Source organism: Miscanthus floridulus, chromosome 9 (genome assembly GCF_019320115.1).
Source record: "Miscanthus floridulus cultivar M001 chromosome 9, ASM1932011v1, whole genome shotgun sequence".
Taxonomy (NCBI): Eukaryota; Viridiplantae; Streptophyta; class Magnoliopsida; order Poales; family Poaceae; genus Miscanthus; species Miscanthus floridulus.
In genome coordinates this window covers 109,843,357-109,864,052 of record NC_089588.1, presented here as the reverse complement: position 1 = coordinate 109,864,052, position 20,696 = coordinate 109,843,357, and the positions used below count along the sequence as shown (strand labels likewise).

The 20,696-nt window shown below is 45.9% G+C and overlaps 1 pseudogene; it reads left to right on the top strand.

Moving 5' to 3' along the window:
* The first annotated feature begins 1,438 nt into the window (after window positions 1–1,438).
* On the top strand, window positions 1,439–9,149 carry LOC136484099 (cysteine-rich receptor-like protein kinase 15; annotated as a pseudogene).
* Window positions 9,150–20,696: the final 11,547 nt, after the last annotated feature.

Genomic DNA, 20,696 nt, shown 5'->3' with positions numbered 1-20,696 from the left:
GACATGGTGTTTCTGCGTACAAATTTTATGGATTGGTGGGTCCGAGAAGTGAGGAAAAAATTCAAAAAACCATTAACTTGCCTACGCATCCAAGAATAAAAAACTCAGCGAAAAGAAACAACTCACCTAGGGATGAGTTTGTTTTCCAAAGGAAGGGGAAATTACATTAAAACTCGGTACAGTACATCCCAAAATTACATTTGGAAAAACCTGAAATAAATAAGGTATAATAGTCGATCCAGATTCGTCCATCGTCTTCTTTTTCAATGCAGACGATGCTCTAGATGAACATTGCCTTTTTGAACACCGAAACTAGAGTGCAACCCTTATGCTAGATCTAGCGATCAACTCCAAAACATTGGACATACCGCAAGATCCAACGTTCTGGAACTAGTCCAAAATGTATCTAAATCGATGAAATAATATCGATAGTTGCATCGTTGGGAACAATATAGGATGCAGATTCATTACCTTCAATCCTTGATTTTCTCTCCATGACCATCGACGACAAGATCGATGACCACGAGAAACCGTCCTCGTTGGGAGTGCCCAGGAGCATCCCTCCTTTGCATATAATGCCACAAATTGACCGCCTGCTGATAAAATCAACACCTGCAAAGGCGATCTGGTAGTGGCAAGCACCGAAACCATCACAGGTAACAAGATCCTGACTAAAAATCATATGATTGCACTGGTGGATTTGTTTGTGCTAAACCCGAAACAAACTAAAACTAAAAACTTGTAGAAAAGAGAGATAGGTCTCCTCTCCTTCTTACCCCCGGCAGACGCACCGGAGAGGAAGAAGAGGAGGAGCCCTAGGTGGAGACGAGGCGACAACGAGGACCTAGGAGCAAGGGTGGTGGCAGCGTTACCCTAGGCGGCGGCTCGTGAGTTTCCACCTACGGATGAGTTGATCCAAGGACAATCTGGTGACTTGCGTGCGACTTTGCGAGCAGACAGCGAGAGGAGCATCTTGCGAGAGAACATGGGGCAGCTGTACGTATTATTGCATTAATATAAATATGGTACACATAAATAAACTATATATATCAAATACGTACAATATATCCACCACACATTGCACCAATCTCGAGGACCAACATCTATGGCTAAAAGATGCCTGCCCGGAAAGGCGGGAAGGCCACCTTCGGAAAAACCGATGCAAACTCCTAATTCAACCCTGGTAGTATCACACGTTCATTCCACACGTACTGGATTCAAAATTTCTTGTAACGACCGCACCCACTAAATTTCCACGAGGACCCATGCATTAACATTCAGTCCGACCCTTTTCTCATTGCACTGCTCCTTCTCCTTGACGATGATGGCTGTGAGCCTGTGACCTGTGACTTTTCCACGCAGATCTATCCTTGCTTAAGAATTAAGATGCCCCTCGTTAGCCATCAGTGCAAGCTATCCCCTTTGGCGCAAGCCAGCCATGCTTCTCATCCTCCTGCTTATCCTTGGTTTCCCGCCGATAATCGCCGCTGGGCCGTGGCAGATCTGCGGCACCAGCGACTACACGGCCAACAGCACATACCAATTCAACGTCCACAGTCTGTCGTCCTCGCTCCTTACAGTAGGAGGCAGCGACCCAACCGATCTATTCGCCGAAGGCTCCTCAGGTGTCGGCCCAAACATTGCGAATGCCGTGGCGACCTCAGCGCTTCCTCCTGCAGCACCTGTGTCGATGCCGCGTTCAAGGACGCAAGGCAGCTGTCCAGGCTCAGCAAGGATGCGACCATCTTCTATGACATGTGCATCATCCGCTTTTCGGACATGGATCACATCCTTGACATGGACTCCTCTAGCCGTGTCAATACTTCGGCTGCTGCTGTCGACGATGGTGCGCTCATCCTGATAAATCTCAGCTCAGAGCCCATGCTACCCGTTTGGTGGGACGCCAAGAACCAGCAGCAGGCGATCCGAAACTTCACAAAAATTTTCAAGACGATGCTGAGTGACACAGTAGCGCAAGTTCTCTCCACGACGAAGCACTACACTGCAATCCGTGTGGACAAGAATGATGGGAGCACCACCGTTCCATAGCTCTACTGCTTGGCGCAGTGCCCTCCTGACCTGGTTGAAGATATCTGCTACAACTGCATCCACAATTTCGGCGAGCTGGCCACAGCCAACTTCGCCGGGCGGCAAGGGGGACGTATTCTTGGTCTGCGGTGCAGTTTGAGGTACGGTACGAGTAAGTTCTTCGCCGGTGAGCCGACATGGAGCTCAGAGTCCTCGAATGCTCTTGTTCCAAGTCCATCACCATTACCACAGCCTGTCCAGCTGCTACCATCACCAAAATCCAAGAGTATGCAGTCCTTTCCTTTCTTCCCATAGTACTTATATATACTGACTAAATATGAAGTGAACCGGGATTTCAAAACTTGAAATTCCGACTCCCTTGCCCCTCTGTGATAGTCCCAGGATACCTCAGTTATCACGGGCGTCCCTTCCCAGATGATTACAAAGTCATACAACACATCAGAGTACAAAAGTAAGCCTATTACAATAAACTAGATAGATGCCCTCTGGGCTAAATCAAACAAAACACCGATAATCTAATCGTAGCAGCGAAGCATGACGAGTCTTCAATCCACAGGCATCCTTGAGAGTAGACCGCAAACCAACAACTAATCTCAGAACCACTGCAAGTTAGGAAATCTGCACACCACCAGATGTGTGTAGGCCATGGTCATCACCGATGAGCTTTGGTGGAAATAGAAAATAAAGAGATCTAGTGATCCTAATAGTTTGGCTGTAGTTTGCATCTTTAGCGCGCATGCAGAATAACAACAATAAGTATAGTGTATCTTCTATGATCCCAACCCATTCTCATTTTCACCATCCACTCATCATCATCACAAGTTACAACTCATCATCCCTCACAACACCCTCAATCTCTCAGTCTAGTCGACGAGGCGGCCTCCGCACGCCCCTCGTCTCAACGGACTCAAGCTGGACCGTACTTCAAGGGGAGAGATGCTAGTTAGCTGAACCTTGCACACAAGTAAGTGATTATATCCGAAATCGTGGCTATACATATAGATTATTAACCTCTGTAGAGAGTACACTGTTACCCCACATGAACACCGTCAATGAATCACCATGAACGATGAACACAGCAACCGCAACTAGGCCGACTAACACCAGTCCTGTCCACCAGCCGAAGCGAAGATATATAGACGCCACTATATAAGCTAGGGTCGTGTCATCGAGGTAACACGGAGTAGCCTCCGCCCTCCTGACACTAATTGCACAGGGCCACAGACCGCGTGCCTACTAACTCCCACAGAGACTGTTGGTCGCCTGCACTACTTGGGCAGCGGGCCGTACCCACTTAGGCATGTGGTGTGCACAAAAAGAACCCATGATTTATGGTTGCAACCTACCAAGTCCTTAATTTGGCCAGAGCAAGAACCTTCCACCAAATTGTGTGCCTCAGAGCACTGGACTCACCCCTCAGAGGTGATCTATCCACAAACTCCTTATCCCACTGTCCCTCGGGGATGGCAGTCCCTCCAAGACTCTATGTTCCCGCCACAGGAACTACCCTTGGTGCACTCCGTATACCACAGCAACCTCTCGCTCTAGCCGGTATCTCCAAGAATCAGGTCGAGGGCAAGGAAATATCTCCAGAACTCCTCACATCACCACCACCCAATCGGGATTCGCCGCTCCCGTCGTGTATCATACCATATACCTCATGGGATGCCTCGCGGTTAAACCCCCAACCACCATCCACATACCACCAAACCATCACACATCGCATATCAAGGCATATATGTAAGTATGATCATGGAGTAAATGCAAGCAAGCAGACAAACATATATAATAGTGCGAGTGCGGAGCTGGGTAATCAGGGGAAGTGGTTTCAATCATGGCAAACAGGGCTCAGACAATGGCATGCATCCCATATTCTAGCAAAGGAATAAATAGAAAGTGCTAGCATTTCTAGTTTGCAATGCCTAACAGGATTGTCTAAGTAAAGGTGCTGCCATGACACCTGTGGTGTAGAGGAAGTAGTGGTACGTGTCTCCGAAAGTCGATGTAGCTGATCAGCGGGAGTCTCCTTCTCCATCTGAAGCGTCCTTGGATCCATCCGAGCTCGAACCGAGCCAATGTAAGAAAATGCCGAGAACAGCACTAGAAGGTAGATTAGGATTTTAGAAAAATTATGAAAGTCATTTCAAAATTTTTGGAACTGCGATGAATTTGCTGTGAATTTTGAAGTTAGGAAGGTGTTCTGAAAACAGGAAAAGGAAAAAGGGCAAGGAATGGATGGGCCTGCATCGGTGGGCTCAGCTAGACTCGGCTGGGCTTCAGGCGTCCAATCGCCTGATGCTGGCCCGACAGCAAGGAAGGAGAGGGGAGCCGAGTTGGTCTGGTTGGCCGGTTTCAGCCCAAGTCGGATGGGCTCCTGGGTTGGCTTGTCCCCTGGGCTTCATGCCCCAATACCGGAGGCACAAGGGGTCGGAGCACCCTGCAGGTGTTCGGCAGTCTGCCCGCTCAGGCTTGGTCGTGCGCGCATCCGTGCTCCACTCGGCGGTCGGCATGGCCTGGCGACGGGTTCAGCAGCAGCACGCGGCGGGGCCCTGGTCGCAAAGGCAGCCAGGTAGGGCCGACGATCAGGGCTGCTCACAGCGTGTCGAGTGTGGAAGAAGGCTGCGACGCACTGTGCTCATGCGGCTACAAGGGCATGGCGACCATGGCGTTTTGCAGTCAGCAGCTAGGGACTGCAAACGACGGCCGTGACGACGAGACTGAGGTTCGAGCTTGTGCGAGGTGGTGATTTGGTCATGAGGGCGGTAGGACAAGGCCGGCGTCCGTGCGGTGCAAGGTCACGGTCGTGGCGGGGTCACGGCTCCGCCGGCGAAGCAGTGGCAAAGAAAGTAAGGGAAGCGTGAACCTCCGCTTGCACGAGGGCTTGTGCAGGTGTCCGTGATCGCGTCGGCGCGTGCGCGTGCCGATGCTTGTGCCGGTGTGCTCGTGGTGCTCCGTGCACCCTTAAGGCTTCAGCTTTGGATCGGGATTGTGTGCCCCGGGCGGCGGCAGCAAGGAAAGGCCTCGCCTTGGCCTTCTGGGGACCGGTTTGTGAGTGCGCGTGCCCAGCAGGTGCCCAGCCGACTGTCCCAAGAACTGGCTGCGGCGTGCCCGCGACTGCGGGTGCTCGACAGAGTGGAAAACCGAAGGGGCGTGACAGCAAACGGGCGAAGCCAGCGTCGAGGACCGGGACAGGCATGCGACCAGGTAATGCACAAAAGGTGAGGGCTTTGTGGCTGGGGTGCTCACCGGCGGGCTTGAAGGCGGCGGGTCGCGCGGCGCAGGCAGAACGCGCGACGTCGCTGGTGGGCGTCTCGATACGGCGCGGCTCGACTGCGGGGTGCCGTGTACTATGGCGACTCCGGGGGCTGGTTCGGCGTGGTGCAGCATCGCGATGGGGACGGGACCAGAAGCGGGCTTGGACCGGCGCGGTTCCGCTCCCGTGGTTCCGGCTTGGCATCGCGGTTGCGGCAAGTGAAAGCGACGGCGCGACTCCAGGGCGGCTATGCCATGGAGGACAGGAGGGGGGGGGGGGGGGGGGGGGGGGGGGGGCTTCTGTGCAACTCACAGAACACAGCACGAAGGCCGATTCAGACAGGATCGACGATAGAGAGGGGAAAGGTGGAGACTTGGCAAGGATGGGCTCACCGATGGCTCGCCGGTGGCACAGGAGGCAAGGCCGTGGCGTCGCGGCACGACTCGGCGTTGAGACGAGGTCGAGCGGTGACGGTGGCGGTCGGCGTTCGCTGCGGCTTGTTTGGGCTTCTGCTCGGCGCGCGGCGAGGGTCGCAGGGGAGGGCTGCTACCGCTGCGCCGATCCGCGGCAAGCCTGGGGACTCCGCGTCGGCGCCATGGCCACGTCCTCGGCTTCTCGCGCTCCCGTGCCGTCGACGGCAGTAGAGTGGCGAGGAGAAGGGCGAGGCAGAGAGGAGGAAGAGCGAGGCAAGGGAAAGAGAGGGAGCGTCTGTGGTGGCGAGTCTGGGGAATGCCGAGGGAGGCGGCCGGCTTGGGGGTTTTCTAGCCCCGGCGCTAGGGCTCCAGTTGAGGGCACCGGCGTCCGTTCCGTGGATGTGACGGCCGGCGCGACGTGGCGTGCATTCGGAGCTCGGAGTGGTTGGCCGGGCTCGGAAGCTTCGAGAAGGCATGTCGGGCTCCAGTGCGGTCAAGGGCGCGGTCTCGGGCGCACCCGGCAATCGCGGCGCGGGGGTGCGCCCTGGGGGCGGGCCCGTGCTGGCGTCGGCACCCGAGGGCGAGCGTCGAGCGGTTCAGGCGTTCGGCTTCATCCGGGCGGAAAACAGAGGAGCGCGGTCGTACGGAGGTAGGAGACGACGCTATTTCTGACGGGGGCGACGGAAAGGAGCAACGGCGGTAAACGTTTGGATGGCAACTGGTCTCTGCCCTGTGGGTCCCCCTGGTTACGGCTTCGACTCCTGCTCGTGCCGCGTGCGTGAGTGCGGCGGACGCGCGCTTCCACGCCCGTGTGCAGCGCACGTGGTGGGCATAGAAGAGGAGCCAGCTACGTGCTGGTCCTGGGCCGGAAGCGGAGAGAATTGGGGTGCTTAGGCGGCTTCGTACTGGGCCGATGGGAGCTCGGCGGGGCCTGGGACAAGGCAAGGCCGAGCCAGGCCGGCTGGGCTAGATGGGGAGGAGGGAAGGCGGGCCTGGCTTGGTTTCTGGGCCGCGGGCAGAGGGGGTTGGGCCATTCGGCAGCAGTGCCCAGGAGCACGAACTGGGCTACAGAGACGAGGGCGAGTTGGGCTTGAGGGGGTCTGCTAGCCAGGAAACTAAGAAAGGATTTTCCTATTTGCCATAGAGTTTGGAGAGAGGGCTACCTCTATGCACAACCAAGAACAAGATCCAAAACACACATGCATCTATAAACTATATGGATGTATCAAGGTTAATTGTAAACTCGGTTGAACAATATGAGAGAGAAAGTTAGGGTTTTTGTTTTAGGAGTATTGAATTGCCATGATGTTGACTTGGTCAACAATAGACAATGGTGTTATTGTTGCAAATTTTTGAAGTCCTAGATTGTGACATCAGGGCTAGAAGGGGAAACGGTTGACTTAAGTTGACCTACCAGCTACATGCAACACACATTGCAATGAAAATTTTTGAAAGCTCGGATTTTTATATTACACAGAAACAAGGGATGTTACAAAATACACTATTACTTTCATTGTCACCATATAGCTTTGCAACCAACTAACTGTTTACACTCAATATATAGCACCTATAGGTAAAGTTGTGGCCATTTCCTTGGTGTTTCTAGTACTACTGGTATTGTTTGTCTGCATCATCGTTTTTTTTAGAATGCAACGGAACACAAAAGGTCAGCAAATCTACAGAAAAATCTTTCATTTATGAGTGTATAAAGTACATTAACTCGCATCACAGTGAGTCTTAATTGGGCAACACGAACACGAATGAAGATGAAGCATAGATTTTGGGACTAGATGCAAGGAATTCAGAATTAAATATTTATGAATTCTCACAAGTATTAGAGGCCACAGGTAATTTCTCTGAAGAAAACAAACTTGGCCAAGGAGGCTTCGGTCCTGTATACAAGGTAAGATGGTAAAGAAAACACAAGCATGAGCTTACAAGAAGGGACAAAATCAGTCAATGACTGAATGCTGAGAAACAGATTTATATACTGTGCAACACTCTGCATTAGCCTATTGTCTTGGCCAGAGTGTTAGTCAAGTGTCAAAGGACAAATGAAATTACAAAATTGTCTCTAATCCCATCTCTTTTGCACTTGTCTCTAGGGCCAATTTCCTGATGGGGTGGAGATAGCAGTTAAAAGACTTGCTTCTCATTCTGGGCAAGGCCTAACAGAGTTCCAAAACGAAATTCAACTCATAGCTATGCTCCAGAACACAAATCTGGTCAGGCTCTTGGGATTTTGTTATCAGGGGCAAGAAAAAATACTAATATATGAATATTTGTCAAATAAAAGCTTGGATTTCTTCATTTTTGGTATTAGCTCTCACAGTACCAAAATTTCTTTGTTCATTAAGTTCAAAATGTTTTTACTTTTATATATGTTTATGTTATATTGGTTTGCAGATGAAACAAGGAGAGCTTTATTAGATTGGAGTAAACGCCTAGCGATAATAGATGGGATAGCACAAGGACTTCTTTATTTACATAAGCACTCTCGGCTGCGTGTCATCCATAGAGATCTCAAAGCAAGCAACATTCTATTGGACAGTGAAATGAGCCCTAAATTTTCAGATTTTGGGCTTGCAAAAATATTTAGCACAAATGATCCTGAAGGGAATACGAAACGGATCGCTGGGACATAGTAAGATTTTCATATGAATTACTACGATCCATCCTTGTTGTAATACTGCCAATACTGTTATGGCATTTCATTGTTTCTGATACACATCCTTTCAGCGGTTATATGGCTCCAGAGTATGCCAGTGAGGGCCTCTTTTCAGTTAAATCTGATGTATTCAGCTTTGGTGTCCTAATGCTTGAGATTGTCAGTGGAAAAAGAACATCAAGGTTATCGATGTGGAGAATTCATTAACCTTCTTGGACACGTAAGTATGTTTACGATATAAATATGTAGTGATTCATGTTTCCATATAGTCCCATAAATGGAAAGCACAAAGCTTTGAATGGCATCACTGGCAGTGTCTTAGACAATCCACTACTCACTAACGACAGTACTGCTTAATGTCTTGTTTTCTCTCCCTTCTTTTGGAGATCATTGGAAGCAAGCTGCTGAAATCATTAAGATTGTCTACATATTTTGATACTGTACACTTTCACTTTGCAGGCATGACAGATGTGGGATGACGGAACATGGCTTCAAACTTGTAGATACATCACTATTAGTCAGTGACTCTCATACACTAGAGATGATGAGATGTATCAACATAGCTCTGCTTTGTGTGCAAGAGAGTGCAACTGATCGACCCACCATGTCAGAGGTTGTTGCAATGCTTAGCAACGACAGTGTGACCCTACCTGCGCCGAAGCACCCAGCATTTTTCAACCTCAGGGTGACAAACGAAGAGCCGTCAACTGTTGTTGTGGCATCCAGTGCTAATGGAATGACAATTTCCGCTGTAGATGGCAGATAGTTTTCAATGGTAGTGGTTATCACCTTCAAGAAGGAAGAATTCCAGCATCTTAGATATTTCCATTTTGAGGACACAAGAAAGATCAACATCATATTTGAAAATGGGGCCGCTCCTGAGCTTGAGAAGATCATCTTGTACATGGCCAGCATAGAGTCCAAACTTACTGTGCCTGGTAGCCTTCCAAAACTGAGAGAGGTCGAAGTGAAAGGTGACAAGTCTCCTTTCGCTATTCAACAATGCCAATAAACTTAACAAGGTGACTCTCTTTGATGCCTTACTCAAAAAAGGTGGTGATCTATATAAACTACTTTCGAAGAACCCAAGCATGTTCTGCCACTAGTGGAGAAACGGGCTGTACTCCTGGTTCTCAACCGCCTTCAGTCCCGGATTTGGAACCGGGAGTACCAAATCAGGACTAAAGGTCCCCTCCTTTAGTCCCGGTTTCGCGCCCGGGATTAAATGTGCACCTTTAGTCCCGGTTGGTAAGACCAACCGGGACTAAAGGGCCTCCCAGCCTGGCCACGTAGGGCGGCCCTTACCAACCGGGACTAAAGGTTTCCTTCTTTTTTCTTTTTTTTGTTTCTATTTTCAATTGATGATTCGTTTTGGTTTTCGAATAGGTTTTCGAATACGCATTCTACGCTGCTAATAATATACGTATTCTACACGTTTATAATGTTCGAACATTTTGTACAAACTAAAGTATGAAACTAACGTATATATTACATGCATATACATATATTGTACGTTATTTTATGTACATATAATATGTATGCATGTGCGTGTGTATATATATATATATTTTTATTACAAATAAAGGTTGTATTGTATATTCTATCATATCCTTGGGATAACAAAATCACTCCATCTAGTTTGGTTTCCATGTTTCGTTGACGTCATTGTAGAACTCGCCGGCGGAGTTGAGAACCTGGTCATTAAGAAATCCTGCTATGGTCTCTTGAGTTGCTTTCAGTTGGTCACGTCGTATGACTTTTTCCTTCAACCATAGAGTCTTCAATAAAAGTTAAAGGAAAAGTATTAATATATATATATATATATATATATATATATATATATATATATATATATATATATATATATATATATATATATATATATATATATATATATATATATATATGTGTGTGTGTGTGTGTGTGTGTGTGTGTGTGTTGGTCACTTGATTACTTATATATATGAGCAACAAAAGAAATTGTGAATATATGAATATATTTATATAACATACTTTGAGGATCTCTTCAGGAGTTCTTTTTGTGTACGCCCCGATAAACTCGCAAACATAGTATCTGCAGTAGTTGTTCCCCTGTTCTCGCCTCAGAACCCACTTTTATGAGAAAAAATATCCGGTGAATTGAAAGCATGCATGGTGTTAATTGAATTATATATATATATATATATATATATATATATATATATATATATATATATATATATATATATATATATATGTATATGTAGATAGTACTTACTTTGTGTGCGATTACATCCAGTGGCGCTTTGCAATGTTTCATGTGGTGATTCTCAATGAAACTTTTTCAAACACTGCGTCCAATAAAATAAAACATTAATTTAGTCTTTAATAATTGTTGCAGTTAAGAGATCGGGGTATATATAGTTGCTAGAGAGACCATATTACCCTTGGATAATATCTATCATGTCTTGGTACTCTGTTTGCTCTTTTCTTAACGAGTCTAAGATTCTCAACCGACTATTGGCCATATCGATAACCATCAATATCCAGTGATTGCTGCATATGTTTTTATACACAAATATGATCGACATTAACTAGAGTCAACATATATGTATATATATGGGAGATAGCTTAGCTAGTAAGCAAATAATTGAACAAATGTCCATATGATCGACATTAATTATTTAACACTCACTTAAAGTTGTAGGGGAAGAGTATGTTCTTGTTTTGTTGGTTCACTAAGAACCTCATGAGATTTTTCTTGAGTTCAGCTTTCCATTGAGGCAGGGGATTAGGGTGTTTGAATACGACATTTGGATCAACGAAACCAACATCATTATCCTTTCTCTTTCTGAGTTCTATCATCTCATATCTGCATATATAAAAATATAGTGTGAGGATATATAATGTATATATATACATGTAGCTTTATATATACACACTTAATAGTAGAAAATAATCACACTTACAGACAATAGCAGCTAATGAGACTTTTGTCGAGAGAGTTCAGGTGGCATAGTTGGTGTAATTCTTCAAACTCGACATATATAACGTCATCGCCACGGAAGTAATGTTGGTTTCTAACTCTGACAGTAACAAAGGCCTCTCCCTGTTCACATGCCGCCATGTATCACTTGTTTAGCAGGTACATTTGCGTACCCAGTTCACCTAAGGCCTCAGGGTTGTATAGACTCTTTCCACATTCAAATTTCTTCCAAGGATCCACTTTTGGAGCAGATGGTCCTTCAGCGAGCACTTGGGCAAGGTCCAAACCAGTTTCCTCGTAAAACCGAGCTAGCTCCTCAAAATTGACGTCTAAGTCTAAGTTCGAACCATATTGATTACGAACAACAAGAGGGGGGACTGATTGTTGCAATTGTTGTCCGAGTTGTGCAACACCTTTCCCTGGTCTAGTCTTTTTCTGCGCCGCCTCAAATGACTTGGTGAGAGAGCGGTCGTAGTCCGATTTTGGCCGGGTCTTTTGAGATTCCCGCTTTTTCTGGTCCACCTTCTTTCTTAGAAGATCTAGAGGTAGGTAGAAGTATGATTTCTCCGGGTTCTCCCTCTCTTCTCGTTGCTTTTTTACTTTTTCGAAGAAACTGTTCACATCTTTTTTTACTGCAGCTTTTAATTCCTTTTCACTTTTCTCGAAAGACTGTTTTTGGGGAATAACTGGATTAGATGAGGCTTTCTTCTTTGCCGACTGGTGGGATAATGACTTTGTTTGCGAGGCGGACCTCTTAGGAGCTGGCTTCCTCTTAGTCATCAAGGGAGGCGGGGCAGCCATTGGAGGCGTTGGAGACCTTCTTGGAGGCGTTGGAGACCTCCTTGGAGGTGGCGGCGTTGCCACCTGATTGCCCGGAGCACTATGATGATCTAGAGATTGAATAATTGGACTTAGGTTGGCAGAGGCCCTGCTGTGTGATTACAAAAAGAATAATTAGGTATAAGAAATTGTTATTATAAATCATGCATGTCAATAGAAAGTTTGTGAAAAAATTATTTCGTTCACTTTTGTCCGCACCTATTGTCTGGCAGTTGAGGAAGCGGCGGTGGACTAGAGACCCCGGGAATAATGATGTAGCGCTTGCGCCATAGTATGAATGTTTTATCTGCTTCTCCTAGAGTCTTCTCTCCATCACCTCCTGGAATGTCAAGAGGCAGGTCACTAAAACCTTTGTTAACTCTATCAACTGAGACGCTAACATATCCAGGTGGTATTATTGCCCCATGGATTCTTGGTGTCTTGGTTGGATCTGGAGGAGAAAAAATACCGAGAGCCACCATGATTGTGGCATTCTCTTTTGGAATATGTAGCTCACATGATGTAAACGGTGCAGTGATGTCATCCACGGGGAAACGTAGCATTGCGTCATCTTGATTTAGCAACTCCGTGGAAGCGCAGCTGCTTTTCAACTGATCAGGGGGCTAATATTAATGTTCATTCCTAGATCTGATGCCTGCCTCTGAGCACTCATTGCTATTTGTACTTGCTTTATGATTTCGTCCTGCATTCTAGCTTGCATGTTTTTTTCGCGCTCCTATGCTTGAAGCAACGCCTCCCGTGACTCACGAACCAATTCCTCCAACCTGCTAATCCACGTTGCATCCTCATCCTTCCTTCTCTGCCGGCTTCTATAGGTATCTCTATCGTCAGGGAAACCATGCTTCCAAGAAATATTCCGTCCTAAACCTCTCATTCGGCCACTGTGTTCAGCGGTCTCGAGGGCATACGTCAGTTCATCCTTCTCTCTATTGGGCCTGAACGCACTAATAGTTTTAGCTTGTAGAGCATAAGATAATCTTTGTGTTGCTCTTTCGAGTTTTGAGCCATGAACCAGCTTTCCAGTCTCTAGGTCCAGTCTTCCCCCATGAGCGAAAAACCAATTCTTCGCGCGTTTGGGCCAATTGAGTGATTCTGGTGTGATACCCTTGGCAAGAATGTCCACTTCCATTTTTTCCCACTTGGGAATGGCAGTCGCGTAGCCACCAGATCCCATGCCATGGTGGTATACCTTCTATCGGGCATTCTCTTGGTTCCTTCTCACCCGTTCCTCACCCTCTTCCGATGTCTTGTACTGTACAAAATCATTCCAGTAGGGCCTCAACTTCGCGAGCGGGCCACTAGTATTGAAATTGGGCATTACATTCTTCTTGACGTATTTCGTGTATAGGGATTTCTTCCAAGTCTGAAATTGTGTGGCCATCTTCTTCATAGCCCAATTTTGAACTAGTTCCTTCAATTCATCATCGTTGATAGCATCATAATCATCCACTTGCAACGTGAAACATTGAAGAATATCATCCCAAATTAAATTCTTATCAAGATCAGAGACAAAACTAACATGAGGCTCATTGATCTTTTGCTTCCAATCATGGGCACTGATCGGAAGTCTGTCCCTTACAAGGCACCCATAGTGTTGCATGAATTTCCTTGCGTGTGGACCAAGTGGTTCGCCTGTCTCGATATTGAATTCCGATATTATGTAGCGCCCCTCCAATGGCTTTTTCGGGCCTCGAATTTTTTTGCTTTTCGCCGTTGTTGTCGTCGATCCAGAGGGCTACGTATAATAGATGATAGATATTCATATATATATATATATATAATATTCAAATATATATACCTCGCCTGTATTTTCTTGCACAATATTTTCTTGGTCATCTTCAAGAGCCAGGTATTGACTCCCATCATCTACATCCTGCTGGTCACCATCGTCAAATTGAGTGCCGGTGTTGATAATATTCATCATTTCTTCATCCATGTTGTCTCTCGGGGCAGCCATCTAGCTTTTACACCACCAGATATATCTATAAAAAATAAAAACTATATCTATAAAATGAACTCCTGCAAGACGTGCCACCTCAAGGATAGTAACATTTGTAAAAATCATTTCTGCATCTATACTAGTGATAGAATCTAGCATAAGCCTTATTTAAGTGCCTAGCTTGTTTGAAGGGGAAATCTTAACTGACAAAGTTTAAAGGTTTCCAGAGCGTTTAACACTACTCTGCTTGCCGAGAAAGTTGCTAGTGTTGTGTCGTTGGCATTTTTCATGGCCGTGGCCATGGTCATTATGTTCTCGTCTTTTACTGCGGCAGGTAAGTAATTCACATGATATTTCCACAAATTAACAGAAGAATAGGAGTGTACACACATAACAATCGATTATCGTTTATATTTATATATATACTATGTTTGGGTACGGTGATTGACAGACTACTGCAATGATATCGGGACGTGTGAATAAATAACCATCCATACTAGTTGACCTTGCTTACGTGATCATCTCAGCGAGCATTTCTCCACCGGATGGCACCGTACTTGGCCACGGAAGAGCTCCGATTCTACGAGGAAGGGAACACGGTCTTCCATGACCGTTGCCGCTCTCCCTCGTAGAATCAAAGCTCCTCCTTGACGTCCATTACCGCTCGGCAGAGAACATGCTCGCCGAGCTGAACACGGTCCGCAAGTTCAACTAGTACGGATTTTCTACAATTTTCTAACTAGTCGTCATAAGCTACCGCGCAAAAAGGAGGAAACGACAAGACACCGGGCGCGCCCGTGCTCCACTGAGCTCGATGGCTTAGCGCAAAATCGCATTACAAGATTGTCGGCACGAGGGCTCGGCACACGCATCAATCCGATTACAAAAGGTTGGAGCAATTAATCCATCATAAACGGATTATATATGGTGGCGGCGGTGGCTCACATCCAAGGTGTCAAACGCGAGGTCTAGCTCCTGCAGCCAAAAAAACATGTTAGAGACTTAGACTTTACTAAAAAAAATATGTTACAGAAGTATGGACCAAATTGATGAGCCAAATTGATACTAATGGAAATCACCAGACTATTGTTTATAACAGCAAAATGTACAAAACAAATGCAAAAGCAAGCATCTCACTATATCTTCAAAAATGCTTCCAGTGTCAATGCTGCTCTCATCAGCATAGAGATTTTGTCGCAAAAAGTTTCTACCACTCAGGTTCCAATCCAAACTTCAAAGATCATGCACAGATTCTAGATTCATATAGAAGCATCTTTTTTTATGACTTGTAGAAATTGCAAAAGCTCATGATATCAGCCATAACTCCTACCAGATCAAAGTTAGCTCCTGCCCAGATTCTAGATTCATACAAAAGCTCATTTGCAACAAGTATGTACAAATGTATAAAATCATAATTCTAATAAACATGATCATCTAGTGGAGAAGATGAGGCCCTTCTACACTTGAGCATGCTACCATGTTTTTAGTCTAATCTAACTGAACCTGACGACGAAACCTGATCAGGGCATTTAGCACCTTAAATAGAACAAAGATTAGTACATAAATATAATACGTTATCCGAACAATAGCAACACACACAACTATCATGCACAACACTGATCATCTCGCAACATCACGCCACAGCTACGGCACATCACGCCAACCTAGCCCAGTGATCTCCATCGTCATCGGAACACCAACTACGACATCACCAAGGGAAGTGCAGAGGAAGAGGGAGACCGGGGACAAACTTGGAGACGTGCCGTAGCTGTGGCTTGCTGCGGATCTTGGAGAAGACTGCTTGGGGCGAGGTGGGCCGGGGACGAGGACGACGCGAGGCGTGCGCTGGCCGGCCGGTGACAGCGTGTGCACGTGAGGCGAGGCTAGGGTGGCCTGGGGGCGGCGGCGCTGCTGGATCAATCTGGTGGAGAAGATGAGGCTTGTGGAGACAGAGAGGTTTTATAAAGGGAGACCTTTAGTCCCGGTTGCTGCTACGAACCGGGACTAAAGACCCTTTAGTCCTGGGTGATGATTAGAACCGGGACTAAAGGTCTGATCTTTAGTCCTGGGTGTCTCCACGGTCCGGGAGTAAAGGTCATTTTGGCGGGCTACGAAAACACAGCCCACCTTTAGTCCCGGGTGTAGCCACGGCCCGGGAGTAAAGGGCATTTTAGGTCCGGGAGTAAAGGTGGTCTGCAGTTGGCTTCCTCCGATTTCCATAAGTTTTTTCCTTTTTTATATATTCCTTTTATATAAAAATGCATAGAGTTATTAATTGCCTAATAAATAAAATATTACCAAAAAAATTATAAAAAAAATCCTGGACTTGGTTTTGCATTATTATACACAACAAAAAATTGTAACCTAAACTCTTGTTTTTATGTATGAATATTTGACATAGTGTAAATAATAATTACAATTTGCACCATGCAAAAATATACTACTTAATTAAAATCATTAAAACTATTGCTTTTCAACAGGAAATTAGTTTTCACATCTTATTAACGTTGATCATTTGGTTTTTCATCACACATTCTCCACGGGAAATCCACCGTCTAGCAGAAAATTCATTTAAACCATAGAAAATATGAAAACACTACAAAAAAATCTGAAGTCACAATTATTACATAATAGGTCTAATACATCACTAAATATATCAAGTGGGCACAGTAGTAAACTTCTTCTTAACGTATATCCCTTGGTTATGATCGCGTCGTAACCATGGAGTGTCCTCATCATTTAGCTGGATGCTTGGGGCTTTGTTCACTGTGAAGGGTGAAATTCGGTCATCCTTTTCATAATCTTCTGATATGTCTGACTTGTCTTCAATTCCGACGATGTTTCTTTTCCCTGAAAGAAACTATGTGGCACTTTGGCTCATAGATTGGGTCATTGTTGTTTTTCCCTCTCTTCGGTTTTGTAGACATGTCCTTGACATAAAACACCTGATTCACATGCTTGGCAAGGACGAATGGTTCGTCTTTGTACCCAATATTGTTGAGGTCCACGGTTGTCATTCCATACGGGTTGTCGACTGCTACCCCGCCTCCAGTCGCCTTTACCCATTGGCACTTGAACAAAGGTACCTTAAAAGTAGGTGCATAGTTTAGTTCCCATATCTCCTCTATGCGGTCATAATATGTTTGCTTATTTCCATTAGGGTCGGTGGCATCTATGCGGACACCACTGTTTTGGTTGGTGCTCCTTTTATCTTGGGCTACTATGTAAAATATATTCCCATTTATCTCGTACCCTTTGTATGTGAGGATATGCCACGATGGCTGCCTAGCCAACAAATATAGTTGCTCATCAATACTCTCATCACCCTGACATTCTTTTCGCAACCAGTTGCTGAAAGTTTCCATGTGCTGATGCGTAATCCAAGCTTTAGACTTCCTTGGAAACTCGGATCAGAGCAACTCTTTATGTGTCTCGATATACGGATCCACCAAGGAGGAGTTTTGTAGAATTGTGTAGCGTGCTTTATTAAAATAATTGTCCTGCGTACCAATATATATTTTCTTCCCTAGTGTCCCCTTTCCACTTAGTCTCCCCTCGTGTCGCGATTCAGGAACACCAATCGGGTCAAGGTCGGGAATAAAGTCAACACAAAACTCAATGACCTCCTCTATTCCATAGCCCTTGGCGATGCTTCCTTCTGGCCAAGCACGGTTGTGAACATATTTCTTTAGGACTCCCATGAACCTCTCAAAGGGGAACATGTTGTTCAGGAACACAGGACCGAGAATGATAATCTCCTTGACTAGGTGAACTAGGAGGTGTGTCATGATATTAAAGAAGGAAGGAGGGAACACCAACTCAAAGCTGACAAGACATTGAACCACATCATTCTATAGTTTAGCTAGATCCATTGGATTGATTGCCTTCTGAGAAATTGCATTGAGGAATGCACATAACTTCACAGTGGCTAGACGTACATTTGGAGGTAGAATTCCTCTTAATGCAACTGGAAGCAATTGCGTCATGAGGACGTGGCAGTCATGGGACTTTAAGTTTAGGAATTTCTTCTCTAGCATATTTATTATACCCTTTATATTCGAGGAGAATCCAGATGGTACCTTGATGCTTGCTAGGCATTCAAACATGCTTTCCTTCTCTTCTTTGCTAAGAGTGTAGCTGGCAGGACTTAAGTAATGGCGTCCATCATCTGTCTTCTCTGGATGTAGGATGTCTCGTTCTTTCAAACATCGTAGGTCCTGTCATGCTTCAAGTGTGTCCTTAGGCTTCCCATACACACCCATGAAGCCTAGTAGGTTCACACAAAGATTCTTCGTCAGGTGCATCACGTCGATCGCGCTATGGACCTCTAGGACTTGCCAATAGGGTAGCTCCCAAAATATGGACTTCTTCTTCCACATGGGTGCATGATCGTCGGCGCCGTTCGGAACAGACTCGCTGCCATGTGCCTTTCCAAATACTACTTTCACATCCTTGACCATATTGAGTACATCCTCACCAGTTCGGTTGCCCAGCTTGGACTGGTGGTCTGCCTTACCTTTAAAATGCTTGCCTTTCTTTCTTAGGGGGGTGATTCGCAGGAAGAAATCGACGATGGCCAAGGTACACATCGATGTCGTTGCTAGGTTGCCTTGGACCTTGGATGAGCACTGGCATCATAATAAACTTACGCTTCATGCATAACTAGGGAGGTAGGTTGTAGATACATAGAGTAACAGGCCAAGTGCTATGACTACTGCTCTACTCCCCGAAAGGATTCATACCATCCATACTTAAAGCAAACCTTAAGTTTCTTGCGTCATTTGCAAACTCCGGGAATTCTCTATCGATTGCTCTCCACTGGGACCCATCAGCAGGGTGTCTCAACATATTGTCTACCTTACGATCTTCTTTGTGCCATCGCAATAACTTTGCATGGTCTTTGTTTCTGAACAGACGTTTCAAGCGTGGTATTATAGGAGCATACCACATAATCTTGGCAGGGATTTTCTTCGTGGGGCGTTCGCCCTCAACATCACCAGGGTCATTTCATCTGATCTTATACCGCGATGCATGACATACCGGGCATGCATCTAACTTCTCATACTCCTCGCCACGGTAGAGGATGCAGTCATTAGGACATGCATGTATATTCTGGATTTCTAATCCCAAAGGGCAGACTACCTGTTTTGCTTCGTACATAGTGACTGGCAATTCATTATCTTTTGGAAGCATCTTCTTTTGGATTTTCAGTAACTCCCCAAATCCCTTGTTAGATACACCATTCTTTGCCTTTCGTTGCAGCAATTCCAGTGTGGTACTCAACTTTTTTTTGTCCCGCATCACAAGTTGGGTATAGCAATTTCTTGTGATCCTCTAGCATGCGCTCGAACTTGATCTTCTCCTTTTCACTTTCGCATTCTCTTTGTGCGTCACGAATGGCCTAACCAAGATCATCAGCGGGCTCATCTTCTGCCACTACCTCTTCTTCAGCTTCCCCCATTGCAGTATCATTGAAGGCACCATATTCAGCAATAATGTCATCATCGTCCCATTATTCTTCTTCACCTTTGTCGATGTTTTACCACCGATAGCCTGCCACGGGGGTACCCGGGACAGTTGTTCGGGCTTCGGTGAATAGCGGAATTCGGCGGTTACGCAAAGAGACTCACAATTTATACTGGTTCAGGCCCTCGACTTGGTCGAGTAATAACCTTACATCTAGTTTTGGCGTTAGCCTATTTTCGTTGTATTGCTTTGAGTATTGGGTATGCGTTCTCTCCTTACAATGGGTACCCTCACCAGCCCTTTATAGTCTAGGCGCTGAGAGGCGTTGTTTGTGTCCTATTCGGATACAAGGTCAGAGTCCTAAGCTATGCTTCGGGCGCCTTTCCTTGTATAGTTTGAGTTGGAGTTTTGGTTTTGCACGTTGCTTTGCTCCATGTTCTTCTTGGCGATTGGGCTGTAGGCCTTGTTACTAAGGCCTACCTCCTTGCAGTATGGTCTATGGGGGGCCCGTAGGGTTCCCCATCGACAACCTTCTTCCATTACAACCCCGGTTTCTCCATGCTTCGTCCAACAAATATAGTTTGGCATGAAACCCGACTTCAACAAGTCTGAATGAAGACTCCTTGAGCTAGCATATTACTTCAAATTCTTACATATGACACATGGGCAGCACATGAAACCATCGCGTTTGTTTGCCTCGGCCACACGTAAGAAAGAATGCACGCCCTCAATGAACTCTTGGGAGCGGCGATCAACATTGTACATCCAATGCCAGCTCATCTGCATTACATGACATACATACCATATTAAAACCTAGAATGCACGCTCTGATGAATCATGCTGCCATGAGCTTGGTGATCTCTTTTTTGATTGCTGCTTTTCTGTCTAGAGCGAATCTTCATAACTTCTGCTTAACGGGTTTGGACCCTTTGTTCACATCAATTATGTGCTCAGCCAACTCCCTTGGGACCCCTGGCATGTCTGCTGGGTTCCAAGCGAAAATATCTTTGTTGTCCCGAAGAAAGTTGGTGAGCGTGAGTTCCTATTTGGGGTCAAGATTTGCACTGATGATTGCCGTCTTCTCCGGATCACCAGTCAGTAGGT